The 27,584-nt window shown below is 52.4% G+C and overlaps 1 protein-coding gene and 1 long non-coding RNA gene across 2 annotated transcripts in view; both read left to right on the top strand.

The window, feature by feature from the left end:
• Positions 1-27,584, top strand: part of MTHFS (methenyltetrahydrofolate synthetase) — a 119,744-nt gene that overhangs the window by 56,399 nt on the left and 35,761 nt on the right. The gene's annotated exons all lie outside the window — the stretch shown is intronic.
• Positions 657-27,584, top strand: LOC140847297 (uncharacterized). Its single transcript, XR_012127204.1, has 3 exons — positions 657-11,466; positions 12,806-13,066; positions 19,825-27,584. It is a non-coding gene; the product is annotated as an uncharacterized lncRNA (long non-coding RNA).

Raw genomic sequence — 27,584 nt, 5'->3', positions numbered from 1 at the left:
CAGCTGAAAATAATCAAGGCACAAAAGACTCAGGAAGGAGCTTGGACCATTGTCCTGCTGAAAAAGAACGTAGAGGACCTGCTCCAGGAAGAGACCTATCACCCTAGACGATGACATCATAGCATGAATCAGGGGTGGTAGTCCGGGAGCAATTTAGCAAAGCCTGTCTGTTAAGATGCTTCCCTATCCCCCATTGTTCCAGTGACGCCAGCAAACATTTGTTCACCGAACATTTGCCTTTCATGTCCCTGTGAATTGCTCTCCTTCCCTCTGAAGCCCCAGGCCCCTACCCGCTTCTCGGGAGTCTGGGTGACACGTATGCCTCGTTCACCCTGCCGGTGTTTGCAGTCTGTGCGGGCTCCCCAGACATACATGGTAAAACTTGATGGCTGGAGTGGGACCCGGCCGAGGCCGTTCAGAACTTGCTGTAGCACAGGGTCGGCCACCCTCGTTTGCATTTGGCAGGGATGCTGGCAGGCAGAAGAGTGAAGGCTCTACAGTGGACCAAGGGGAGGACTCAGGCGTGCCCTGCTGGTGGGCTGGTGGCATGGGGGCTGCAGATAGGCATGGCTTGTGGTTGGGGTAAGGTGCATGTTTGACCTCCAACTGGTCCTGCATTGGAAGGAGAAGCAAAAACATAGGGACCCTGTGTTGGGGGGGTGCCAGGTTTGTGCAGCGAGCAGAGGGGACTTACTTAGGAAGGAAAAGCGGGTGAGGGAAGGACCCCACCAGAAGTAGGTTTGTAAAGGCGCCTTTCCTGCAACCTCTTGTGAGAGGAGAGGCAGAAAGGAGAGGGGCCTGGAGGGACACTTGCTTGTCTGCCCCACTGCTGCCCGTTCAGCAGGACGGGTTCTACGTCCACTCACGCGGTGTGTCTGAAGCTGAAAGGACAGAGGTCTGCCTCTGCACCTCCCACAGAGATCTTGGCGGGGGCCGACAGGTCAGCGAGGTGCGGTTTCAGTGGGCAGGAGCACCTAGTCTGTTTACGGCTTTGACAGGTGATATCTTCCCCTCGGGAAAGGTTGGGACTTCTAGCAAGTACTTCGAAACAACCCAAAGAGCCAAATCCGTTTTGACCAAGAAGAAACAGAGCTGCAGAAACAAAGCATCTCACTGCCTGGCTTCAAACTGTGTTACAAAGCCGTGGTAATGGAAACAGTATGGTATTGGCATAAAAACAGATGCACAAATCAATGGCACCAACTAGAGAGCCCAGAAATAAACCCATGCATATATGGGCAACTGATTTATGACAAAGGAGCCAGGAATATAGGGAATATAAAGGACGGTCTCTTCAATAAATGGTGTCAGGAAAACCGGACAGCGACATGCAGAAGAATGAAGCTGGGCCGCCGTCTTACACCATAAACAAAGCTAGACTCAAAGTGGACCAAAGACTTGTATGCAAGACCTCCAACCATGAAACTCCTGGAAGAGAACAGGCAGCAAGCTCCTTGACGTTGGTCTTAATGGCAGTTTTCCGGAATAGACTACAGAATGCAAGAGCAACAAAAGCAAAAATAAATAAATGGAACTATATCGAACCAAAAAGCTTCTGCAAAGCAAAGGGCGCCACCACCAAGAGACCAGCAAGGAAGGGCAGCCTGCTGACAAGGAGAAAATATTTGCCAATCAAATCCGACAGGGGCCGATATCCAGAATATATAAAGAGCTCACATGGCTCAATAGCCAAACACAAAAACAGAACAACCCTCCCCCTCAAAGCCCAAAGAATCTGATTTAAAAAAGGGCAGAGGGTCTGAAGCAGAGCAAAGGAATGAAGTAGACAGTCTCCCAAAGGAGGCATAGGGATGGAAAGATGCCCAGCCTCACCCGCCATCAGGGAAGCGCCAGTCAAAACCACGGGGGTCCACACGCTCTTGAGGGGCGGGTGTCGGCCACCCAGACCCAACAACATGGAAGAGGCTTAGAGAGTTGTAGCTCTTTTTGTTTTTTAAAGAAAATTCAGGAGTCCAGATTATTAAGGGCAATTTCAGATTTCAAAATATTGGCAGTGAATTTTAATATAAAACACTAAGCGATAAAAATATAATCCTTGATCAGATGCAGCCAGTCTGGGACTCTGGGCCAGGGAGGTCAGCAGCCCTGCTCCGCCGGCTCGCTGCCTGCCCACCGGCCCCAGGGAAAGGCCCCTCACGCTGGCGCAGCCGTCTCCGCCCGGCCCCCAGGCTTCTCTGCGCACCCTGAACGCACCGCAGTGTGATCATCTATTCGGCAGCTGCCGCGGAGTCCAGGGCCTGTGCTTGGCCCCTCTCCTCAGGACAGAGGGAATTTGCCGAGTGTCTGCAGCCCACTTTCCAGACCAGCCCAAAGGTCATCTGGGCTCCTAATGGCAGCAGGCCCAGGACTGCTGTCCCCATCATGGTGCCAAGAGGGGAGCTGACTGGGGGTGCCTGCAGGTCTTCCCCGCCTCGTGCTGCACCTCCCGCTCAGGGCCAATGCCTCTGGATGGCCGTCCCTCAGAGGCTATCGTTTGGGGCTGCTTTTGCCACCCAAGACCCCCCAACACCCAGGGCCCTCAAGCACCTACTGTGTCTGTGAGCCCGGGCTTTGCAGCTTCTCGGGATGGCTTCTCCGTCCCCTTGGGACTGGTGGCTTCTCCGTGTCACTCCAGCCCCTGCTCCCCCACGACCTCACCCTTGGGCTTCTCTCTTATGGATGATGCTGAAGGGACACCCTTTCTTTCTACATTTTCCACTGACCATTAGGGCATCTGTGCCTGGCAGAGGAGACTTGCCTAGGCAAAGCTAACAGTGTTTGTAAACGGCCCTCCTGTCGCGCTTCAGCACAGTGGGGCAGCAAGCTCCGCGTGGCCTGTCTTCCTACGGGAAGAGGAAAGACATCCACGCAGTGAGCCAGGAGGGGGGACGTGCATGACCCGGCCGGGCACGGACGTTTATTGCCATAGGACACACCCACCGGAAGGGGCCTCAGCCTGACCCGGGACACCCCCACTGAGGCGGAGCCACTGGCAGCAGCAGGACAGGATGGAGCCGGAGGTGAGCACACAGGCGGGGACACGGAGACGGCCTCCGTATGGTGCTGAGCACGGGGCCTGAGGTGCCAGGCAGAGGCTGGCTACCAAGCAGGGTCCCCGAGGCAGATCCCGGCCAAGGGCAAGTGAGCCCCGCGCCCTGTCGCCTGGGAACACAGCTCGGGCTTCTCACGTCTCCCCAGCGCAGTCTGGGACGCCGTGAGCCCGCGGGGCTCCCGCGGTGCTGAGTGGGGAGCGGTAAGGGACCGCGGAGCCCAGGAATCTGCTTCTAGCCCAACCCTGGTCATGCAGCTCTTGTCAAGCACACTGCTGATCGGAACTGTACTTTTGAAACTCTTCTTTCCCAGGAGACAAGAATCTTGGTGGCTGGTGGCACCCTTTATCTCATGTGCAGCTGGAGTGCCGGCTGTCCTGCCTCCTTCCTAGCATTCAGACACCCGGGACTCTGCGCAGGCCCCTTATAAATGATGGCCTCCTGGGGCTCCTCCCCTGCCGGGCGCTTGCCTCGACCTCTGTCCTTTCTGGCCCTGCAGCCCGGCTGCCCCCTCTGCCACTGTTCAGCTGGGAGCTGGCTCAGGCGGCATGGAGATGAGGGAGCGGAGGTCAGCACACCGCAGTCCAGTCTGAAGCCACACAGAGCCCTCAAGCTGTTTTCACACAGAAAGTTTACTTGGAACACAGCCTTGCTATTGGCTTACGGTTGGCCTGAGGCTGCATCAGTTCTGCAGCAGCAGAGCTGAGTCATGGTGACAAAGACCGGATGGCCCCTGAAGTCTACACTGGCCTTTTACAGAGCAAGTGTGCCGAGCCATGTAGCAAAGCCATGCTGGGTTGGAGCCAGCACACCTGGCTTCAAATCCTCCCTCTGGAACTCCCTAGCCGGGGTGCTGAGGGGGCCCCTCCAGACCTCAGTTCCTCATCTGTGGATCGGGAACAGCAACCCCTCCACACATGGCTTCCGAGGATCCCAGTGGAGAAGGGACACGGCAGCCTTTTGCAAACCGCAGCCTGCTGTGTAGACGGCAAGGGCTGCCGCTTCCCGGTTTCCTCTGAGCATCTTGGATCGCTCCAGCCCCTTAATTAGATCCTCTGGTTATTTCTGAGACAGTGACTAGAGCTATTAAAACCTGCAATTTGCAGGCAGACGCTAATGCTAATTTCCTAGTCAACCTACCTTTCTGCGGGCTGCCTAAGGACAAGGATATTTTTAAAGAAGGATGAATTATGTAAAAGAATTGGTTCATGAATGAAGCCCACAATCATATATTTTACTCCTAGAGTTCAAAAAATTCCAGTTGCATATTCCCTATTCAGTGGAGGAATTGCACCTAATTGCTAACTATATTTAGATTCTCCATGGCACCTACTTTAGTCAAATATTCTCTTTGGTTTCAGCAGCAATTTTGTGCTTGCATTTAGAAGAGACTCACGGGAGAGTCGGGGGGCTGGCGGGGAGGGTGTGCTGACCTGGGTCACTGCCCAGACGCCAGGCATGCTGGCTGCTCAGCCCTGAGCGATGGGTATAAGGATCGGGGAATCCATCTGCCGTGGCGGCCTCCGTGCTTCCCGGGGACTTGGGGGGGACGCATTGTCCAGGTCATGGGGCACAGAGAGTCCTGTGTGCTGGCTGCGCTGAGGACACAGCTTCTCCCCCAGGACTGGGTGATTTGTAGGGGAAGCAGGAATCGCTGAGGTTGTAAACTGGTGGCCCCTGGGGCTGAATGAAGCCTGCAGATTGCTTTGTCTGGCTTACTTAACGGCCTGTTATATATGTTTATACATTATTTGAATGTCCTTGGGCGAAGGTGCTTGTTCCAGCCCTGCACCTGTCCTCATATCTCTCTAACCATCAGTGTGGACAGCTGCTTGGCCTTCTGAAGAATTGGGGTTTGCGACCCTTGGCTGAGCACTGGTGGTCTCCACCGTCAGGTTGATTACACTGTGGCCCCGGGGTTCCAGTGAGCCACTGGGAGCCCGGGGCAGAACCTGACCCCTTCTTTTCTCATTTTTGAGGGGAGCAGACTTGCTAAGGCCAGGTAAGGAGTCAGGGCTCCAGACAAGGGGACAGAGGTTCAGGACAGGGCTTTAACATCTGCCAGGGTGACGCACTCAGGAAGTCACAGGAGGCACAAGCGGCCGGAGGGGTCAACAGGGCCCGGGTGTGTGCTGGTGCCTCGTGGGTGGGCCCGCAGGCAGCCACCAGCACACGCTGGCCAGGCTAGGGAGCCCCCTGGCTCCCAGGTCCCACCTGCTGCTGAGCAGACCTCCCCCAAGGCATGGCCGGGATGCGCTGGGCACCCCGCCAGGCTGATGCTGTAGCCAAGGCGAGGGGCTGGAGATGGAGGACTGCATCCTGCGTGGAAAATTTTCCCTTTCCCACTCATCTTCCTGTCCTCGCCTCTCACTTAGCAAGGAGCCAGAATGGAGTGTGTGTTGTGTGTGAGTGTGTGTGTGAGTGAATGTACGTGTGCATGTGTGTGTGCGTGGGTCGTGTGAGTGACTGCTGGAACGTGAGTGCCTGTGTGAGTGTGGGTGTTTGGGTGTGTGTAAGCAGGAAGGTCAGGTGCAGTAGGGTACCCAAAGGCTCGGTTGTCATTTACAGACTTGCTGAATTTCTGGCTTCCAAATCCTTTGCACCACGGAAGGTAGTGGACATCCTGTTTCGTTCCTGATTTTATTTGGAAAGGGATAGAGGAAGGCCCTCGGAACCCTATTTTGCGTCCTGGGCCCCTCTGTCAGTCAAGTGACGTTTATGGGCCACTCCTTTGAATTAAAGTTTAAATGCAAAAGATAAAGTACAGGACCATAAAGGAAACCAGGAACCGAAATAGTTGCTGAAGTATTATTACTGCATGAAGATAGGGTGGTGAGTCTGATAAATACCGAATGACTTCAAAACAGTGAGAGGCTCAGATATTATTTTGAGATACTCACAACAACTGTGATATGCTCTGAAAATGTTTGGGATTTCTCTTTGCGACAAAATCAGAGATAATTCTAATAAGACTGTGGCTTCCTATCTACAATTCGTAATTGAAGGAAAAGCTAAGTTTCTGTTGGAGGTGAGTTTCTGTTGGAGGTGAGTTTCTGTTGGAGAATAAAAACATGATTTTTTTACCCATCTAATATATGGATCAACAACCATGATTAAGGGTCCTTGCTGGTGAGTTCCCAGTAAGTAAAATGCCAGCTTTAGGCTGAGGTGCGCATTTTCCGTCGTGTCCAGGAAATACCCCTCAATGTTTATCGTACCAAGTGTTTTGAGATGCCCTTGAATTTTCAGTGAGCGTCTCTGGAGATACCCTAGGTCTCTCCCCTCCGCTCCATCATTAGGATGAGTTACACCCGTGGGTTCCGTGGTGCAAAGACCCCTTTCTGAGCTCTGTCTTCCCAGGTGCCCCCGTGCTGACCTCTGAGGTGTCTTTCTCCCTCAGCCAAGCATTCACCTGAACAACATGTGGTCCGCTCTGCATCTCCCGGGAAGTCCGCCCTTTGGAACTCACGCCCTGATTCTCAGACAGCGTGCGGTGCCCACACCCAGGGCCCGCGGTGCCCTCCAGTTGTTCGTTGAAGATGTTGTCTTCGGACTTTTTCTTCTGCTTCTGTAGAGGGACTGGGGAAGAGCCACACAGAAGCCGCGTCCTGCCGGTTGGGGGGATCTACCATCGCCACCCAGGGGCTTCAGTGCCCAGGGGCATCCTGGCTTCTGCTGTTGACCTCGGCATCTTAAGATGTTTCTAGAAGTGTGCCTGTCTCACCTTGGTCTTCAAAGCTGTTCCCTTCTCATTGCAGGTTGAGTCTGTGCAGTGTGGGGCCACGTGCCCTCCCTTGCCCTTCCTGGCCCTGCACCCCTCCCTGCCACCCCGCGGCCCGGCCCAGCAGAGGCCTTCCCACCGCCTCCTACTGCCCAGCCCCGTCCACACCCAGGCTCCGCCTTCCTGCCGCTTTGTTCTTTTTAGCCTCTCAAGTTGAATGGTTTGTCCATTATTTCTACTTTTCTTGCAAGCGTACTTAAAACTAAGAATGTCGCCTGGCTTCAGCCATACCTCACGCATTGTGACACGTAACGTTTTGTTACTCAGTAGCAAGTATTCCTCAGTTTTCCTTGTGACTTTTGCTGAACAGTATGCTTCCAAACTTTCAGGCACACAGGCTTTAAAAAGGAGACAGCTTTTGTTCTTTATTCCAAATTTTATTGTATTCTGATCAGCAAACATCCTTAATGGGATACTATTCTTTGGGATGTGCAGCCTGATAAATGCCACCTGCAAAGTTCTCTGTGGGCTCAAAAGGATTCTCCGTTTCTGTGGGACATAAACTTCCCTGTGTCTTTTAAAACTTGAAGTATGTTCATTGTTATTCAAATATTCTCTATGCTAGTTTTTATCTGTTGACCAGTTTCTGAGAAAAAAATGTTGCAATCTGCTATTAGAATTGTCGTTTTGTTTTTACTCCTACTCACATTTCTACCAGTTGTTGTATTTTTCATACTTTTGGATATCTTGTTAGGCACGTACGTCGTCTTCATCTATTTTGAAATGTAACCCTTGCTTCTTACCGTGTTTACCTCCAGATTCTCTTTCGTCTGACACAAAACAGGTGCTCTCGGTGTGGTTCACCTCCGCCTGCCGCATCTCCTCCCGTTCCGTGTGTTGCTGTGTCACAGGCGTGTGTGCTGGAGGCGCTGCCATGTTGTTTTCTCTTCTCTGTTCTTCAATTTACATGAGCACCGCTTCCCTGGGCCAGTTCACTCCATTCGAGTTCATTGTGCTTATTGTGGCTTTTCTGTGATCTTACTTTTTCTATTTCTGTTTATTTATGTATTTATTTATTCTGTTGAACATTTTCTTCTGCTGGCTTCGGAGTTGTACATTTACCTTTTATTCTCCTCCAGGCCACCCTTGAATCATTAGTCTCATACCTCTAGGTGTCTTTCTCTGGTGCTTTCTCACACTCGTCTTCGGCATGCGCACCCCAAACCTGACGGGAACTTCTGGTCTCCCCTTCTCTATTCTCTCATCTTCCTCACCCCCCACATGACTTTGGTATTATCTGGAGTTTTAGTACGCATTGTGATGGAGGCACATTTTTTCATTTGTTTTCGTGTTTGCTTATTAAGTCAAAGCTAAGTTTTACTAAGTTTTTACTTTCTGTGTATAGTTGGTTTCTCTTGAATTAAAAGCCACAACTGTCGGAGAACTCTCTCCAAGGATGATTTCAAAGATATTCTTCACATGAAATACTTTCCGAGATTTTGTAAGTTTGAGGATGCTTTTATTTATTTGTTTGCATTTAAAATTCTAGGTTAACTGTTTTGGGCATGAAAACATGCCTGTTGGTTCTTGTCATTCTGAAGCTTATTTCCTTTAGATTCGGTTTTTCTAATTTTGGGAAACTCCTGGGATTCTGTGAGTGAGTGTGTCCTTTAATTTCGCCACAGTATGTCTGTATTTCCCCCTCTTGTGTTTTCTGATGGACGTTGAGCCAGCAGCACAAAGCAGGGGCAGCGGGAGGTGCCGCAGTGGGAGCGCATTCTGCCAGGAGGAACGGGCTGCTGTCGGCCCGCACGTAGGCCAAGGGGCTAGGACCCGGGCACTGGGCTCCTGGCCAGTGGAACGACTTAGTAGCGCCGAAGGCCTCTCCCTCCCCCCTCCTTCACTAAGGCCGGGCCTCGCTAGCCAGAGGACTTCCTGCGGGAAGAGGCCCATCAGGCTGCACACAGGCAGCAGGGTGCAGATGAGACGCAGAGCAGGGCTGGTGTGTCTGGGGTGGGGGGAGGTGAGAGGGGGTCTCCTACACGTCCCTTCTCTGACTGCCTTCTTGGGGCGGAAAGACCTGAGGGGCTGTGCCCCTGGCAGTTGCGCTGTCTTTTGCTTTTGAAGGATGGATCACCCCGGAAAAGGCAAGGGAGCATCCTTCCAGCAGGCCGACGAGGCGGGAGCTGAGGGGCTCTGTCCTCGCCGTCAGGGAGGGGGCAGGCGGGGGGCAGAGACACTTGGCCAGCCGCGAGCCACCGTGCACCCCGACTGGTGGTGCCATTCACATGCAGCGTCGTCCCGTCTGGCCCAGTTTATAGTCTGACTCATGTGCTGGGAGTGACACATGCACAGCAAAGAGCCCAAATGCATATCCGAGACATTTCTCATGCGCCTCTGGTCTGCATGCGCCCTCTGGGAACCGGCGCCCGGCCCCACGGCTTAATGAGGATGGTGAGTGACTGCAGCATCTTCTGGCTCCAGGACGTTTCTGTCTTCAAAGGCTCTTACATACATGATGTCATCTGTGGTCTGGAATCAGGTGATGTCTGCTGGTCTGAAGCCAGAGCCTTCCTGGGGCTGTCGGACCCCTCCCGGTGGGTGTCTGCACCCCGTGCCAGGGCCCCTCTCCACCTGGGCCTTTCTCACACACAGCTGCCCATGTCCCCTGCACAGCTGCCATCTTCTTTTAAAACAACCTCTTCAAGCTATCAGCTCACATTTCTGGATGCTTGTAAGAGTCAAGAAAGCATTCAGCAGCAGGCATGCAGACCGCTCCCGGACCAGAACCTTCGTGCAGGGCGTGAGGGCCCACACCCAGCACTTTCTGCCTCAAGACTTCTGGGCCTGATGCCCCCTAGTGAGTAGGGGGGCAGTGTGCCTGTGTGCCCACTGCTGATGACACACAGTGAGTCTTCGCCACCCAGAGGTCCTCTGAGTCTCACTGGATTGACCTCTGGGCACAGGGCACAGCCTGTCCCCCCCTGGTTCTGTGCGACCGCCTCCTGGTTGCCTCCTCGTCTCCTGAGGGTCTTTTCTGAGATGTGGCCCCAAGTTCCTGACATCCACACCCCAGTTTCCCATCCATGTAACTGGGGGCTGCCATGTTCTAAACAACCCTCTTGGGGTGTGCCCTGTCCTTCTGTGATGGAGACTTTACCACACCAGACATAAAATAATGCCAGACATTTACACCCTGTTAGCCCTTGAAGAAGCCCGTGTGTGTGTGTGTGTGTGTGTGTGTGTGTGTGTGTGTGTGCGCGCGTGCGCGTGCGCGTGCGCGTGCGCGTGCGCGCTTCCTGATTGTGTTCAGTGTAACCCTAATTTCTCAGTTAATCCACATTGTTTTTAGTTTGGCCTTAACCATGCTGCAATCCCTTGCTGTCTGTTCACTTGTCCTTAGTAGCAATGGTACTTGAGTCGCAGGTTTGGAGTGTGTGCGTTTCAGTGAGACACTGCATGTAAGTCACTTAGCGCGGAGCTACAACATACAAGATGCTGTTGTGAAGGGAAGGTGCCCTCAGGTCACATCCATCAGACATCAGGGATATTGGCTCCGGAACTCTTCTTGGAGGGTTTGGTTTTTCAGAACAATGCAGTCATTTTCAAGGCATAGATTTCCAACTGCTAGCTGGAAGATTTCGTCAGTCTGTTTCTAACATAGTACTCCCAAAATTAAATTCATATTATTCTCACTAAAACCTGATGCCCCCAGCTTAGAATTTTTCAGTCTCACAATCCGAAGCATCAGAATTTGCACACTGGTGGTCTCGGGGCTGCACCTGGCTCACAGGACTGGCCCAACCAACGTCAGGCCCCCGGGGCAGCTCTCGGCTGGAGCTGACTGCATCTCCATGGGGCCGCGATCACACCTTCAGACGGGGCCATGCTCACACCTTCGGATGGGGACGCGATCATGCCTTCAGATGGGGACATGATTGCACCATCAGATGGGGACATGGCTGCACCTTCAGAGGGGGACATCCTTTCCATGTTCTCAGGTGCTTGCCAATATGTATCCTCATAGCCTTGATGTTGAAGTCATCAAAGTATTAGATGCTATTTAATCCCTGCACAAATCTATGAAATAAGCTGGGAAGCTGAGATGTTAAGACAATGGACAGAGGTGCAAGAAGAGCTAGCAAAGTTAAGAAAAGAATGTAAAATGAAATATTGCTAAAAAGGGAGATTAGATGTTATAATTAGAACAGAATATAGAAACCTAACTGCATGGGGTACAGGAAAAGCTCAAGACTGACCCACGTCATGAAGGCAGCAGAAAGATACCAGAGAAAGATGAAAACGGAACAGACCACAGGTACCCAAGAGACCAAGAGGCTCGAGATAGAGGTAGATTTGAAATTTAATGTAGAGATATTAATATTTCTTAGAGCAGGTGAAATGCAACAGGATATTCAAAGACATCATAGAAGAAAATTTACCTGAATCTACATATTGGAAGATCTCTCTCAGTTCTAGATAATTTTAATAAAAAGATACCAATATGTAGACACATCCTGGTGAAATCCTGGATTTTAATCATGACCAAAGAATCTTCCATGTATCCAGACAGGAGAGGAAGGTTTTCAAACGAGCAAGAAGAATGAGGCTTGCTTCGGCCCCCTCCTCCTCCGTGCTGGGTACAGGACGGCCATGGGCATGATTCGGAGGGGGAGAGCTCCACTGCGTGCTCAGGTACCGTGACCTGTGAAGGCAACGAGACGTGGGAGGGAGGCCGGGGCTCCGCAGTTCATAGTCCGTGGGGAGTCACGGTCAGAGAGGTAACCACACCCCTTTACTAGGGCATCACTCAGGAACTTTGATGTGCTTATGTGCACCGTGCGTTCTAAAAACAGTCACAGTCGGCGTTCCCCAAACTAGAGGATACAGTCCTCCTTTTAAAGCCTGCATCCATCAGTGTCTGCCAAAAGAGGAATTCCACGGGATCTGGTCGAGAGCATGATGGTCTAGACTGATGCCAAGAGGGCCTTTAAGAAAATTCCAGATTCATTCCAAATAAAAGCACGGCATGGGGACTGCAGCCCTTGAAAGCTGCTAAGAGAGTAGATTTGAGAAGTTCTCATCAGAAGAAAACGTGTTCTGGTGGCTGTGTGGTGATGGACATGCCACTTCCTGTGGCCATGGCTTGATGTATGCAATTATTGAATCATTATGTTGTACATCTGAAGTGTATATAATGTTATTTATCGATCATTCCTCCTTTTAAAAAAGCACAAGAGCCAGATTAAGGCTTCCCCAAAATATTTTTTTTAAGCAACAGGATGCTTTATTAAAATGAGAAAAAATTAATTTCCACCTTACTTGTCCAGCACATTTAGTTCTCTTCAATTTTCTGGTCCCTCAGTCCATCCCGTGTCTCCTCCGCTTTGCCCACCTAACTTCAGCCCCCTGGCCTGAACCGCCTCCACCAGCCTCTTTTCTCGCGGGCACCCCTGTGTGTAGCTCCCCCCTCTGGCTCCCCCTCCATGTCGTCATGACTACAGGCTTATTGATCACATGCCTGGTCACTTCGCGTTCGTGTCCAAGCATCCCGACAACTCTCAGGGCTGCAGAGAGTCACAGTGCTTTCTCCCCGCACCAAAGCCTACCTCGCCTCTGGACCTCCCCAGCCTACTTGGGAATTTATAATCTGGAGGAAAGGACTGTGGGGAAAGGGTCTAGGGTAGAAGCTTTCTTTTTAAACTAGTGTTAATGCTGAGGATTAGTACAAACTCATGTGTATTTTGAAATATATCTGTGCCAGGTAAGGATCTGGCTTCAACTTACATTGAGCACATTCCGTTTCTGAACAGCAGTTCATCAGACACGTGCTCAGCCACGGGCACCGGCCCAGACAGTCAGCCTGCCAGCCGTTCTGCAGCGTGCCACAGCGGTCCGCGCACCACACACAGCGGCCGCGTGGGAAGACAGGTCCTCACCTGTGCACACCCAGTCTGAGGAGTTCGGTCTCTTCATTTTGTGTACTGATTTTATTTTTCTACTTCTTTGTGTTTTTTTCGTTGTTTGGCTCAAGGGGCCAACTACAGCCACATCCAGGGCTTGAAGGAAAACGTATCGTCAGCTTGCCCCCAGATGCCATGACTGCATGCAGGGCTCAGTAGGAGCCAGGACAAGGGACGGTAGCGTGAGCTGGAGGAACTTGGGCACCTGGCTGGCTGGCAGTAAACGCATTTTCATAACCTGCTCCTGACCTCTTTCAGTGATATTTTCTGTGAGACCTTTGGAAACTCCTCTATGCTAAGGCAACTTCTCTTCTGATTAGAAATAAATGATGGTAAGTAAACGGACAGGGAGCAGCCAGGATGAGTTGAAGGAGCAGGCTTTCTGAATTGCACCTGTCCATGGTCAGCAGGCCCTTTAGCCTGAGTCAACTGCTTTCCAAGTGCTTGTTTATTGCTTTTATCCACAGCCTCTTCCAGAGATAGCTTCGTTTCCATTTTGAAAATGAATACATACATAAAAATTGGCACACATCACTGGCTAGGCTGATGCAGATTTTGACGAATTGCCTCAAAGACTCAGGGGGCCCACAAGTGGACTCCATCCATACTGGAGTCCCAGATAATGGAACAGGATTCTTTTTTTTTTTTTTTACTTTGGAAGGATATATTTTTCCCTTTTTCACCTTTAATATTTTAAATTGAAGTATAGTTGGCATATAATAATATATCATTGTCAGGTGACAACATATTAAGTCAGCACTTAGATATTATGAAATAAATAAATGAAATTCATTAGGAAATAACACGTTAGTCTGGTTTCATCTGTGACCAGGCCAAGTGATATTACTGACTCTGTCCCCATGCCGTACCTTTTACCCCCTTCACCTTATTTCACCAATCTCCCCGCCTCCCTCCCCATGGCAACCACCAATTCTCTGTATTTATGAGTCTATTTCTGTTTTGTTTATTCATTTGTTCATTTGTTGTATTTTTTTGATTCTACATGTAAGTGAAGTCATGTGGTTTTTGTCTTTCTCTGCCTTCCTTACGAGGCCCTCTGGGTCCATCCACATTGTTGCAAATGGCAAGTGTCATTCTTTTAATGGCTGAGCGATATTTCATTGTGTGTGCTCCATGCCTCCTTCTGGATGGGCACATTTTATTTTTTATTGAACCAAACCAGCTTTTGGTGCCTGGCGTTTTCACCACATAAAACCAATTAATTAAAGCAAGTGTTTTTTTACCAAGTGCTTAGTCCTGGATGGCCGTTGTGGTTAATAGAGAAGCTGCATAACACACAGGCTGCATGGTCAGATTCATTAGCTCCAGCTCCGAGCCAGCAGCTTCCCTGGGCCATTACCCATGTGCTGCTGTTCCCCACTCTCACACCCAGATGGGCTCCACTCATGAATCACAGCCTTTTTCTCAACCCAGCCATCGTGAAGCACCTGGAATCTTAACCCAGCTTGCAAGCAGACTCTGTCCATCACTAGAGTTGGAAAACTCAATGAAATGCATTTGCTATCCCGGATTGAATTATGAATGAATTCACTGGACAGAAAAATGGGACTGTCCACTTTGTGCCAAGTGCTGAGCCTGTCTGACTTATTCTACTTAGCTTAAGCCCCTCTAGGTCCAAGGTTTTACTCTGAAATAGTTGGTATAGTGGAGAATGAGACAAGTGTGGCTCCAGCCCTTATGGAGCTAAACCCCTTGTAGGAAGAATGGATGGTAAGCGGATGATCACAGAGTCATTCAATCCTGATCCAGATAAGGGCTGTGAAGGAACACTGGGGGTACTGGAGAGTTGAGTCTTGTAGGTTATTACTAACAGCCCTACCTCAAAGGCGGCTGTGAGTTGCAAATGAGGTGACACGTGCCCGGTCAGAGTGTGGTGCCCGGAGAACACCAAGCTGCAGTGTGTTATGTGTTATTAAATTGATAAGCTCTTCCTGTTCCCTGCAACTAATTCAGTGATAGTTAGAAGTTCGAAATTTATTGCAATGAGCATGCTAAATATTACATCGAATATTTGTGCATTTGACCTGTCTGCTTCCTGCGCCCACCCCACTAGCCCTGAGCTTGCTGACAGCAGGGGTTTTGTATTTGGGATCTTGAGTTCCTAACAAAGAGACATGCTTTTAGTACCGGACGTTTCTGAGTGAAAGGGGCCTGCATTTCTCTTCACATCACAGTAAGCATTTTGTCTGCAGTGAATTTGCGGAACACTCATAATATGTCTCTAAAAATGTGTGCCGATTTTATTTTGAAATAACTATCTGACAATAGGAACATGATTTAAAGAAAACCTACCTGACAGGCTTGAGAGAGATTACCACAACAGTGGGTGGAAGCCTGCAGACCAGATGTCCTCTGATCCTGACCCTTCTCCCGTGAGCCCGTCAGCCTTACCCACAAAATAAAGAGGCTGGTAGTGTAATAGTTAAAACCATTCAGTGAATATCTTCAGTGAGACATAACTTTGGCAGAATAATGAGCATTTCCAGTGCCTATGGCACAGACATCTGTCTACCCAGCTACAAACCTCCAGTTTATAGTCTCCATGTGACACAGTTCTTAGGAGAATATTAATATTTGCTGCATCGTGTACTCCTAAATTCTGGAACCTTCTTGACCAAAATGAAATTTACCAGGTGAGAGACCATTAGTAAATCCCATAGGCATATCTTAAGAGTTGTTTGAAAGCAACACATTGCTCTATTAAATAACTTTAATCTCATACTGCTGTGCTGCCCTATGTTCTCATAAAGGAGGCCACACATGTGATATAAATTTACTGGGGCCTACATTTTAAAAGTAAACAGGTGCAATTACTTTTAATATTTTATTTTCTTAAAAAATATATGCAAGATATTATCATGTTAAATGTACACAAAATTAGAAGCATTAGTGAGTTATTCCATTCTTTTGTCCTCAGCCTCAAATTGGATGAGTATTTTATACCTAGTACCCATCTCAGTTTGGGCTGAGCAGCCGCTGGCCAGTGGCTCCCAGCTGGACAGTGAGGCCATATCGTGACTACTCAAGGTTCACGGAGGACCTTAAAACGAATCATTGTTTGGGAAGCTACTGTGGTGATAATAAGAAGGCCTTGATAACCTTGTCCCGAGCTAACTCTGTCTCTTGCCCTGTGAGGTTAGATTCCTGTTAAAATCGAACCAGAGTCCATGATGACCCCGTGTGTGCTCCGACTGAAACCTCCATGGCGATTCAGCCCCGAGAGGCCCCATGGGTGCCCTGACGTTTCCTGTGTATTGATCTGGTTTCCTTCCGCTTCTGGGACCACTTTTGTTGCCCACAAAGCACATGCATTCTCCCAAAGCCGTCCCTCCCCTGCTCCTGCCTTCTGGAGGGGCTGCACCCCGTCCACCCGGCTGAGGAGCCCGGAAGCTCACTGTGGTCCCCTGCCCTCACATGCGCGCAGAGGCCCCTTGCTGGCCCAGTCCCGGCCCGGTCCCGCTCCTGCCTGTCTCACCCTCTCGCATGGCCGAGCTGTGTCTGCCCACAGGTGCTGCACAGCAGGCCCTGGCCTGCACACCCCATCCTCCGTGCAGCAGCAGGATCGAGCTTGCAGACGCATGGGTCAGAAGAGGGCCCCAGGCTGGAGGCCAGCAGGGCCGGTCAGGGCAGTGGGCTCCTGGCCCGCTGGGAGGGTCTGCGGGCTCCAGCCCCTGCCTTCCTCCCCACCTCTCCCCGCCGCCTGCCCGCTTTCCACGGGGCTCTGGCACGCTCCTGCCTCGGCACCCGCTGAGCTTGGTCCAGCTCGCAGACTTTGCCACCCACTCAAAAGCCTTCACCCGTCTTCCCATCATCTTGGCCAAGCCGCGCCCCTGTCATTCAGATGTTCCCTCGGCCAACCCCATCCTCCAAGTACCGGCTCCTCTCTCAGCCACCTGCCATCTCATTTTCGACAAAGCCCTCGTCACTGTCTAGAATGTTCTTAGCACAGCACCTGCTAATTCCCCGAGTCCCTCCCCTGGACAGAGGCAGCTGCTCTCTGACAGTCAGTATCAGCCCATCCGTCGTGGCCGAGGTCCCATAAGGAGAGTGTGAATCACGGAGAGGGAGGGATCCGTGTGCTGTCCTGGAGACACCGAGACTTGGGGGTGCGGGCAAAGTGGCCCTTGTCTCAGCGGGCCAAGGCAGGGACCCCGGAGCCCCACGCCCTCCTCCCGTCCTGGGGCTCTGATCTCTGCTGGAGCTCCACTCTGTCCCTCACACAGGAGGGCAGAGAGGGTGGCGCCCGTGCCGCTGCCCAGCTGGAGGGGCCCAGGCACATGGCCCCTCCGAAGTGTACGGGAAGCTCAGAGGTGCGGACCGGCTGAGCCGCCGGGAGGGCCAAGAGCCCGGGCTGGGTGACGTCGGCTGCGCGCTCTCACTCGAAGACCTGTCTTGAGGGACCAGGTGGTATCAGCTGAGATGCACGAAGGCCCTGCTGCCCCAGCACCTGGCGGGGACAGTCACAGCTGAGGTCTCAACATTCAGTGAACTGCTCTCCAGCCCGGCCGGAGCTGCACTTCGTGCCTAGGTCACCAGATCGGCATCGCCAGACTGGGAAGAGCACCTGGCACGTGCCCTGGCCCGGCAAGGGAATGGGTCAGGGACAGCAAGCCCGGCGACGTGAGGGTGTGGTGCCTAGGTGAGCGAGTTATAAATGATGGCGATTAGCTTAAAAACCAGCGTATCTGCAGACGGCACAGTGGCTGGGGTGACCTGCGCGTCTCCAGACCGCAGCCTCTGTCTCCAGGGTCCTTAGAACCCCGGCCCTCTGGTTCAGGCTCGGCGAGACGCAGCCCTCGCCCAGACAGAGCGGCAGTTTCCCAGCAGGCAGTGCCCTGAGATTCCACTCCAGGCAGGTTCACCTGGAGCCCAGGAAGACGGCCAGCCACACATCTGGCCGCGGCAGCCCTGACAGCTGCACGTACGGGTGGCCCAGGCGGCAGCCATATGGATGTCGTTAGCCTCCAGACGGACCCTCCGGGCTGCTGAATGGTGTGGACGGAGTTCACGGGGGGTAAAGTGAGAGGAGACGCGTCTGTTTGTGGGCCACGGGCTTCTGCAGACGCAGCTCGCATGACGGGCCCCAAGGGGGCTCAGGCGGGCCCGCTTACCTGCTGGCTGCTGTGGGAGCCCACAGGCCATGCGCGGCCCCGGGCACGGTGCTGGGAGCCTGAGGACGGGGCAACCACGACATGGGGGGGCAGGAGCCACGCAGGTTGTTGTGGGCAAGGCTCAGTCAGAGAACAACAAGCACACAGTCTTCTATGTGTTGAGGTATGGTGAGATAATACCACCGAGTTTTCTCACTGTTTTTTAAAATTGTGGTAAAATGCACACAACATAAAATTTGCCATTTTAACCTCTTCCAAGTGTGTGGTTCGGTGGCCCCAGTGCCCACTTCTCGACCGCCTCATGGTCTGTGCACTGACTCCGCAGCTGCCCCAGGGTGGCGGGGATGCCCAGGCCTTCATCCGGAGAAAGTGGGGCCCTCAGGCTCACAGCAGGGTGTCGGGGGTCTTAGAGGAAGCAGAGCGCTCAGATCCTCCAAACCCACCGCGTAGACTCAGCCCTCACTGCTGGCGCTGTGGGAGCCGAAAGGATCCAGACGCCTGCGGGCACCCAGCGCACCCAGCGCACTCGTGACCTGATGGTGCCGGAGCCCCTGCCTCACGACCCCGATGCAGCTGAGGGCCGAGCGTGGACCAGCAGGCTCATCACACTGTCCCGGCGCCTGGAGACCAGCTAGGGGCTCGTCCTTCCCAGCTGGCGGTGCCCCCAGTCAGGAAGCTGTTGTCCTGTCAGTCAGTCTTCTGGAAAGTTCTGTGAGTTTGCAGGCATCCTTCTGGCACTTTCTCTGAGCAATGGAGCGGCAGTTAGTTAATGCGTCTCACTGGGTATAAACTGTGTGAAATCACTGATCCGTAGGCAATCTGCTGCTTTCTCCAGAGCCTAAGCTCTCCTCCAGGAAGACTGGAGTTCTTGAGGGTTGGAACTTCTGAGCACGAGACAGGAGCCAGTTTGTGCAAGTGCCCAGTGCCTGGCACTTAGGCACCTGATGGCAGTTTTTTTCCAAACGGTTCTTTCTTAGTTATCCCAGGAATCCTTTGAGGAAGAGCAAAGCTGTTCTACACGGGCAGTATATGGATGGCATATGACGTGCAGCACAAACATCACTTCGGTTTCCAACAGGTCCCTGGGTTTCAATCCTCCCATACCTACGGCTACGTGACCTTAAGCAAGTTGCTTAACTCTGAGTCAACCTCTTCCTCCATAAAATGGGATTATGTGAGCATTAGATGCACTCATGTATGTAAAATGCTCAGCACAGTGCCTGTCACACAGTAAGCTTTCAATATATATTAGCTGCTATTAAAAATAAGCACTGGCCTCCCGGCAGTATTCTCTCCTGGCTTTGAAAATAGATTGTCCGAAACAAAGGGAAGATTTAGAGACTTTGGCTTCCTTAGGGCATCGTTCAAGTCGTCATCACTTGGATACAGAGAACAAGCCGAAGCCTCTGATACTGGACCCGCGTTCTCCGATCTTGCTGACACTGGAAGCAAACAGTCATGATCATCAGAAATTAGGGGGCCTGCACTGCTGTCTGACCCTTCTTCACCCCTTTCTGGACTTTAGAAACCCCATTAGAACTGTGAAGAGATTGGCCTTGATCCTCGGTTCAAGATTCATTTCATTATTTTTATTTTTATTATTCTTATTTTTGCTTCTGTTCTAACCACACGTGGCAGTCAAATCTGTGAATAAGGTAGAAATGAAGACGCTCCGATGGAGGTGGCCTCCAGACGTGGACCCTGAGCGAGTGCGGGAGCAGGTGCGAGGCTCCCTGTCTGACTCCAGTGCCCCCGCCCCACACTGGCCTCCGGGGTCTGATCGTGTCTAGGGCCAGGACGGGGCTATCATCCTTCCCATTCCTGTTTATGGCATAAACTTTAGCCGTGCTGTTGGACTCACAACTCCTTTCTCGATAATACTGCCTCTGTTGGGAATTTTAAAAGTCTAATTTGAAGGTCAAAGATGAGAACTGACTGTCTTCCTCTCTGTTGTTCAGCTTGGACCTCCTTTCTGGATACGGCCGGACTGGACACTCTCTGCCTGCTGCCCGGACCTAGGGGGAGAGGCGTAGGGCAGCGGGGATTGTAAGGAATGCTGTGTGATGGTGCGGGTGGACACTGGCATCCAGTGGCCACAGGCCGTGGACACCTCGACGGCCTGTGGTTCCAGAAGCCGTGGAGGAGGTATGGCAAGTTCCTCCCCTGCAGCCTGGGAGACGCTGCCCTGCTGGCACCCCGAGGTTGGACTTCAGGCTCCGGAATTGAGACAGTGCCTTTCTCCTGTTTTAAGTCAGCCAGTTTGTGCAACAGCCTTCGGAAGCGACCTTCCTGTCCCCCCTCCTCCTGTTCAGGGTCCCACCTGAGCCCTGGATCCCGGGCCCCCACCTTTTCGGAGGCCCCAGTCCCCAGAGCAGCTTTTGCCCTCTGGCTTCAGCGTGTCCTCTCCCAACTCCGAGAACCACCGAGATGCTCCACCGTCTGTGCCCCAGAAAGGCCGTGCCCACCCTCTCAGCTCATCCATGGCCGACTTTACCCTTCATTTCAGATGAAAGGTCCTGAAAGAGACGCTTTCACTGTGTCCTTTTTCTCTGCACATTCACTTTCCAGCCACTTGAATCCAGCCTTTGTGTCCATCAAGTCACCAAAATTCTTGTGAAAGTCCCAGATGACGTCCTGCTTGGCAGGTTCTGTGGCTGCCCTCCTGAGCCTCCCTGGACACCAGAGCTTGTTGGTCAGCTCCTGATGCTTCTCTTATTTGACTCACGTGGACTCTTCAGGTTTTCTTCTTACCTCTGAGGCTGCTGTGTGCACGCGTGCGTGTGTGTGTGTGCACTTGTGCAAGTCTGCAGGTGTCCCTTCCCCAACTCACAACACCAGCACGTGTGGCTCTGTGGCAGTCACCCAAAGGCTGGGCAGGGCTGCTCGCAGGCCTGGGCTCTGGGGCTCCGAGTCAGAGAAGGTGGTCCTGACCCCGCCGGCCAGCAGAGGACACAGGCCCATGAAGCAGGCTTTAGGAGACAGCCCGCAGGGCGGGTGGAGGCGGACGAGGAAGCCAGGGCGGGGAGGCCAGCGGGATTGTCCCGCCACCAGGTCAAGGGCCAGCAGTTCTGTCGTCTCTCTGGCCACAGCAGTGCTCACCGAGCAGGCATTCGCCTGATGAGTCCTGCTAGTTAAGCAGGGTCAACAGGAAGGCAGTGACTCGGTGAAGACGGAAAATGCGGCAGAAATGGCCAGGCTCTCCTGTGGTGGCTGTCAGCACCATAGCGTATGGACAGGCATGGGCTCCTTAAAGACACATTAAGGGTGGGTATTGCTGGCACCTGTCCTTGACTCCCCCTCAGCACCCTCACCCCACAAAGCTGGACCAGCTGCACCCACGTGGCTTTACCCATCACCCCCGAGTCGCAGTTCCCATGCAGTGGCTGGCGTGTGCTCACTGGAAAGAGTCTGTGGTCCCTCTAGCTCGGGAAGCACGAGATGAAGGAGATGCCTGAGCTGCAGTGTGTCTCTGAGCCTTGAGGGTCTCCCAGACAGGGGCCAGAGTCTGCGATGCACATACATCCAAATTTGTTTGCTTAGGGTGTCTCCTTTTTAAGGCACAAGGAATAACGTTTTGTGAAAAACTGTAATCCCTGCCCAGACCTCTCTCCTGTGATTTGCCCCTAAATGTATAGATTTCTGCCCTAGAAGGTTTTGGGGAACCTCAAAGCGGGTGTGTCGGAAACCGACCTCTTTGCACCCCGTGCTTCCCATCTTCGCGCGCAGAGGCGTCGTCCTTCCAGCTCCAGGGGCGGGGCACCAGCACCCTCCCGGCTGCTCCGCCTGCCTCTCTGCATCTGATCCCATCTCCATCCACACCGATCTCCTTGCTGATGCTTTTCAGCTCTCGGGGGTTCATGCACCAGTCAGGTCTCTGTAGCTGAACAAATGTGGTGGCTTCCTAGGGACATCTTCCTCCCCCAGACTCACATTTCTCAAACTTCTCTGCCAGACCTGTGTTGCGGCGATCCTTGCACACCGCAGAGCAGGTCCCCGTTCCACCTGAGACCCCTCCTGACTCCCTGCCACCTCTGGGCGGAAGCCCCAGCCCATGCTCCTGGGGGCCTCTCCCTCCTCACACGTTTGCCAGCCGTTCTGAACTGCACGAGGCCCCCCCCTGCACACAGCCTGAGTCCCTTTGTTCGCCCACCCATACATTCCTTCCTGTCTCAATGTGCGGCTCTACCCTGACCAGCCCTGGTGAGGCCCAGCTGCCACCGTCCACGCCGGCTCTTGCCGCCGACTCTTCGTAGTTATGATGACAGAGCGCTGACTGCTGAATGGTCTCCAGACAGACCGTGGGCCCCGGAGACCAAGTCACCTTTGTAGGACCAAGTGTCAAGCCATCTGCGTGCTGGCACCTGTTGGGGGCTTGGCTGGTGACACTTGAACCCGCTCAGAACTTCCCTGGGGCCTTTCATGCCAGTGACTCCTGTGCAGACACCTCTGGCCTTCCAGACTCCTGCCTGTCACCGTCTGAGGCCCCCAGACTTGACCTGCTTGAAACCCCTTTACCTTGGAGAGTCGTCGTTTGCACCGACCAGACGTGGACTCCCACTCATGAGCGCCGCCAACAGGGGTGCCTCTTGCTTTTCCTTAGAAGCCCCCCAAGCTCTTGCACAGATCCTTGCTTCTGTTCGCTGCAGGGCTCCCTAGGGCAAAACCAGGCTGGTGGGATTGTTGAGCTGCCCTCGTGAGGAAAACCGTCCTGATGTATTTAAGTGCAGGCACCATATCTTCAGGAATCTGAACGGTGACTTGCGGCACTAGTTCAGTTCAACACGCTCTCATTACGTACCACGGTCCCCATGTGCTGAGCCGACATGTGGGAAATGGTGGCCCCAAAGGGGTGGGACGTGTTCCTGCCCCTGAGGCTCACCCCCTAGGGGGGCAGCAGAAAGACAAGCCAGTGTAGTCAGTGCAGGAGGGAGGGTGCCGACAGGAGGTCTATGTCCTGGAGCCCACCTGCCTGGGGGTGCCGCCTCACACAGGCCGCATGCAGGGGCATTGGGGTGCAGGGGCCCCTTAAACCCACCTCAAGGGCACCACTAGAGCGCGGGCCAGAGACTAAGACTGTTTTAACATCCCAACCCGGAGCTTGGTGCCCCTTAGAATCCTGGGAGGAACGCACCTCTGAAGATTTGACTCAGGGACAGGAACTGCAGGAAGCTCCCCCCGCCTGCTGCCGGCCCTGCGCCTCCCACAGCTCCAGGTCAGAGGCACACACACGTCCCACGTCCTCATTTTCTGCTGCTGAATCACACATGCAGCGCTTGGAATATGGTTTTCCTGAGGACACAGCCCACTACTGGCAGCAGCTAAGGGCCCCCCCAGGGCGTGTGAAAGGTGGTCACTATTTGAAGGGAGGGTATATACGCACTGTCCATAACTGCACCCACAGACACACAAACCCATCCCCAACAGGCCTATTTTTCTGTTAAACAAGGCAGAAATGAAACATAGCAGAGGTGAAAGAGGAACTCCCTGCCACGTCAAGTGGCCCAGAGAATGGTTGCTGGGGAACTTTTTCCTGAAACCCCAGAAGGAGGATTCAGCTGTCAAGGCCGAAGCACAAGGAGCTATGCCGATACATAATAAAGATAAAACCACCACCGCATCATAAGATCTGTGTAAAAACGTCCAGAAAACTCTGATATTCCTCATGATAGCGCAGTGCTTCTTTCGGGAAATATCCATATTTTTTAAAAATCCTCCATTCTTGTATGTCCCGCCTTGCCTGTCTGCCCAGGTAGCCTCCTGGGGAACCCAGTTTTGCCAGGCGGTTGTGAGCACCTGCCCCCAGTGGCGAGCACCTGTGCTCCGTGAGTGCCCCCGGCCTGTAGCTGGGGCCCCTTGGGCGCCGGGCTGGCTCACGTGTGGGAGCGTCTGCCGGGTGAGCGCCTGTGGGAGTGCACGTCCCAGCTGGGAGGGACCTGAGGAGGGGGTCTGGCTTGTCGGACAAAGACACAGGGTCAATTTAGACGTCCCTCCACTGGCCCTGCCCTCTGGGGAGGGCTGCCGGTGGGTGGGGCAGAAGGAGAGAAGGACGTTCTGTTTGTGGGCCCAGGGACCACTCAGTCTTAGACCCGCCGCCCCGCCTAGCAGATGTGAACCAGGAATGCCCGGAGAGGGTCCGGGGCACCAGCTGTGTTGGGCACAGTGAAGGTGAGGGCCTGGGAGGACTCCAGCCAGCGGACACAGGCACGTCAGTCTCTCCTCAGGCACTAAGTCTTTGGCCCCAGGAGAAAGTCTAGATGGTCCTTCAGGCGCAGCTGGGGTTCCTGATCCCAATATTGACCAGCCTCTGGGGAGCTGAAGACCCTACGTGTTGGACCACGGAGTGAGAGCCGATGGCAGGGTCATGTGACTGGACCACACTCGGGCAGTGTTCCGAGAAAAGAGGCTTAAATTCTGTTTCTTCGCTTATTTCTTTTCAGATTTGTGACTCTCGTTCACCAGTGCCCAGTATTCTCGCTCTCCCACTCTAGAGGGGCCAGAGTCACGTCCCTGCCTAGAAGGGACATCTGCTCCAGGGAGTCGGTGTCCTGGGAGCAGGGAGACAGATGCCGCTAAAAGCTGCAATCGTCCTGCCCCAGGTGGCAGGCCTGAAGCCCAAGGGTCTACAAAGGCGGCTGTTCTCAGCAGGAGCCTATAAATGCACATCTCAAATAACAGATGTTGCACATGAGCCAGTGCTGAATCCATTAAAACAGGGACCGTGGGCTTATTTCTAAAGCTTTCACTAACCCTGTCTTGGCTGTAAAAAAAAAAAATGAAAAGGAAGCCTTGTGTCATAGCCACGGCCCAGATCCCGTCACGTATCTGAACCATCTGCTGATTCTGCCTTTTGAGCAAAGTAATCAATCCTTGCCCAGAGGAAAGGAGGCGAGCAGGCTGGGAGGCCATGTGCACAGCCTCTGGACATGGCTGATGTCACAGGTGCCATAAAACGCGCCTCGCCCCTCCTGGCAAGCATGGAGAGGGCTTTCTGGGAGACCCCTCACTCTGCCCCTGCAGGCTGACCGCACTGCGTCTAGTGGTGGCTTTTCTCAGTGTCTGTCTGAGCCATAGCTTCCAAGGTGAGGTGCCCACAAACCCCGACACCCCTCCTGGCTGTGGGAACAGCTGCCAGGGAGGCTGCCCATCCAGGCGTCTGGAAGATGATTTATGGTATGTTTCTGAGCAGCTGGCGCTATTCTATTAATCACACCATCAGATAATCTGACAACATATTTGCGATAGGACCCAACATTTTCAATTTCTTAAATAGACACTTTAAATATTGACTTTGGGTTTCTTTTTTATGCATAGTATTCTTCTCTGGGGAATTTCTACTTTTTTTTTTTTTAGCCAAGATTGCAGTGTTAATCTTTGCACATATAAGGAATTCCGAGCAGATACCATGAGACGGGGACAGTCCCTCTCGTTTTGGATCTGGGAAAAATGAATATTTCAAGGGGTATATTTGCAGGTAACCGATGAGTAAGATTTTTGATTGTTTTACACACTTAAAAAAAATGTCTCCTGCATGTCTGGCCTTGTAAAGTCCTTTCCCAAATGCTCTAACGTCATCTTCGAAACATTTCTGTGTAATAGATATTATTATCTTCATTTTATGGACAAGGAAGTCAGGGTCATGGAAGTCACCTCCATCACGCAGCCGGTGAGTTTCAGGAAGAGGTCTTACCTTCCCGTCTCTGGCAGCAAACGCTCTCTCTCATGCCAGTGCACGATTTCTTTCATTTCTTCACCTGTTCCCTTGATCAGCCACTGTCTCTGAGTGTGTCTGTCTCCTATGTTCCCAGCCTTGAGTTAAACCTTGGGAACAGAGTTGAGGGTCTTCCCACCAGGAAAGTCAGACAGGCAGTCGGAATGCTTATCCTTCTTGGCCTCCTCTCTCCCCTGCTGAAAGAGACAAAGTCTGAGCTCATCGGTCTCCGGTCCTTCCCGCCTCTGGCATCCCCCTGCCTCAGCTTTCTGCCCCTGGGGCCGTGTCTTCTTCAGGCACGTCACTGCTCACGGCACCAAGCACAGCACCAGACACTCAGTTGCTCGAAAATAAGTGAAAGAACACATTAAATCAGAAAAGGTTAGAGAGGTTGGGAAGGCGTATTTCTTAAACTAAGATTTCAAGAAAGAGAAGGGAACTAATAACACTTTTGACCCACTATTCCAGGCCCTGCGCTGAGTAATTTAAGTCCATCATCTCATCTCAGTGTCAGTAGGGTCAGTCCCAGCACCGCATCTGGTTCCTATAAAGCCCTGGGCATTTGTTAATTCTTTTTCTTCGTGTGCCCCTCGCCCTTTCTCTGTGGAACTGTTCATTCTGTCAGTCATGGAGCCCCATGTCCTGACCCCAGCCCCTCGCCTCCCCAATGCATAGACATGAGACCCAAGCAGTGGCGTTCAGACCCTGTTGCTGGGAATATGGAGACAGACCCAAGGAAAGCAAGCTTTCTGGTCTTCTCATGACAAATTCCTGCTCCCTTGCAAGTTAGAATCAGTTCTGTGGCTTGAAGCCAAAGAGCAGTGACAGGAAACTGTGGTAAGAACACAGATCTGTTTCCTAAAGGAGTAAATGAATTCTTCCATGTTCTTTATCTTAATGCACTTGTGCATAACATGAAAAGAGGAACTAAATTCTTAGGGCAAAGTTATGTCCCAGAATCAACAGAGGACAGTAGCTGGAGCGTGTGTTTGGACTCTGTTTATACGGGAGGTGCAGCCGATTGCTGCTCTTGCCAACAGGCCAGACGACCGCCCACCTCACCACAGTCCTAAACAAACAGCAGCCTCCCGAGAGCCCCCCGTAGACCGGCTCCTCCGCGGGATGTTCCCACACCGTTCGCCCGCTCTTCAAGCCGTCTTCTGGAGCAGTTTGCCCTTGGGGATAAGAAGAGCCCAGTGTTATGACCATATATCTGAGGGCTTCTAGGCGTGAGGACCGAATTGCTCTCCTTGGCTCCTTCCGAGCCGGCCTGCGTGCCCACAGCGAGGCCTTTTGGAGAGGGTAGGGCAGGTGCAGAGGTGACTCAGTGCTTCCTGGTGAGAGCGCCCGATGGTGAACAGCTTCTGTGCACACCTTTGTGTAGTGTGGACTGAACAGGTCTAAAAGGACATTCTTGCCTGGGAAGAAATGACATGAACAGTATTTTTCAATTTTGAGGGAAGATAGTAATAAGAGTAATAAGATTGATAACCTAGACTATATAACGATCTCCTACAACTTAACGACAAAAAAATCAAATAATCTGATTTAAAAATTAGTAAAGGGCTTGGATAGATTTTCTTCCAGTGATGATATATAAGTGGCCACAAATTATCTGAAAAGATGCTCAATATCACTAATAACTAGGGAGCTGCACTAAGATATCATCTCACATTCACGAGGATGGCTACTATCAAGAAAACAGAAAATAACGAGTGTTGATGAGAAACTGGAACCCATGTGCGCTGTTGGGACCGTAAAGTGGCACACCGCTATGGAAAACTGTACGGCAATTCCTCAAAAAATTAAAAATAAAATTCCCACATGATCCAGCAATTGCACTTCCGAGTATATATTCAAAAGAATTGGAAGCAGGGTCTCAAAGAGATATTTGCAGCCCACGTCCATAGCATCTACAAGGCTGAGAGGCTTTTCTCCAAGACTGCCCTTTGACCAAAATCAACCCAAGCTGGCGCACGGGCTTAGGGCCGAAGGAAGCCGGCTCCAGGT

This window comes from Manis javanica, chromosome 18 (genome assembly GCF_040802235.1).
Source record: "Manis javanica isolate MJ-LG chromosome 18, MJ_LKY, whole genome shotgun sequence".
Lineage (NCBI taxonomy): Eukaryota > Metazoa > Chordata > Mammalia > Pholidota > Manidae > Manis > Manis javanica.
The sequence above is the reverse complement of the archived record's forward strand: the minus strand, read 5'-3'. Positions and strand labels throughout refer to the sequence as shown.